Below are 1,007 nucleotides of genomic sequence, written 5' to 3'. Positions count from 1 at the left end.
TTTGGTGGTAACCTTGCTTCCAATCGATGGTTGAAAAATATCTTCGCCCTTTCCATTCTTCTCAGCAATTCATTAATTCACGGTAAGCGAAAGTTGTGTGTAAGTATAAGCGCGTTTATAGGGCTCATATTAAATCACATGCGAACCTTATTTAACGTGCCATCGGAGTTAAACTGGTCTACCGCCAAAAGTGCAAGGTTGACTGGAGTCGGTTCGTAGTTGACTGCAATTATGTACCCCGTCTTCCAACCATGCCTAACCTATTCTCGGACTACCTGTTCGGGACGCCACGCTACGTAGTTTCGCGTTGGACATTCAACTTCGAAAAGTCTACTTTTGTCAAGTCTAAGCCCACCTATCCATTGTTGATCTGAACTGAGCCCAGTCGATAATCTTGATCTTGTTATTCTCAAAAATAAGATTCTTTAGCTTCTTCGTGAATTGAGGTATCATCTCCCTCACTGTCCTATGAGGCTTATACACAGGCTTCAGCAAATTATCATCTGACTGATCCTTCTGTCGGCCAATGTTCGTTGGTAAACCGGTAACCGTAATACTTAGCGATATCAAATCCCCCATCCCCACTATCAAATCGTAGTTTGGCGAAGTGTTACAGACGACCGCCTTTGTAACTGTTGTCCTTTGATCAGTGAGGGTAAGCCTCAAATTTATGGCCATGTTTCGACACGTAATCTCCCTTTCGTCAGCTAATTTTAACATAATAGGTTTTGATTTATGAGTTATATTAGTTTTCTTACAGAATCTCGATGATATACATGAAATCTGCGACCCAGGATCCAACAACGCTTTTATTTCATGCCCATTAACTCCTACATCTAGAAAGACGCGCTCATTTTGCGGTGCATTCCTTTGTTTCAGTGACAAGTTTCGGTGAGATTGTCAATTAACTTCTACCTTCGGTTGCACCTCACACATGTGTTTGTGGTAACCTCACGTCCCTGCGCAGTCTGCACACTTCGCAATAAAATGTTTACATTTCTCTGCGT

General features: G+C 42.2%; 1 pseudogene across 1 annotated transcript; it reads right to left on the bottom strand.

Annotated features, from left to right (window-relative positions):
* Window positions 1-355: 355 nt before the first annotated feature.
* Window positions 356-720, bottom strand: SARC_17169 (hypothetical protein; annotated as a pseudogene; the record flags this gene model as incomplete). Its single annotated transcript has 1 exon — window positions 356-720.
* Window positions 721-1,007: the final 287 nt, after the last annotated feature.

Source organism: Sphaeroforma arctica (genome assembly GCF_001186125.1).
Source record: "Sphaeroforma arctica JP610 unplaced genomic scaffold supercont1.9939, whole genome shotgun sequence".
NCBI lineage: Eukaryota > Ichthyosporea > Ichthyophonida > Sphaeroforma > Sphaeroforma arctica.
This window is presented reverse-complemented; position numbering and strand designations above follow the sequence as displayed.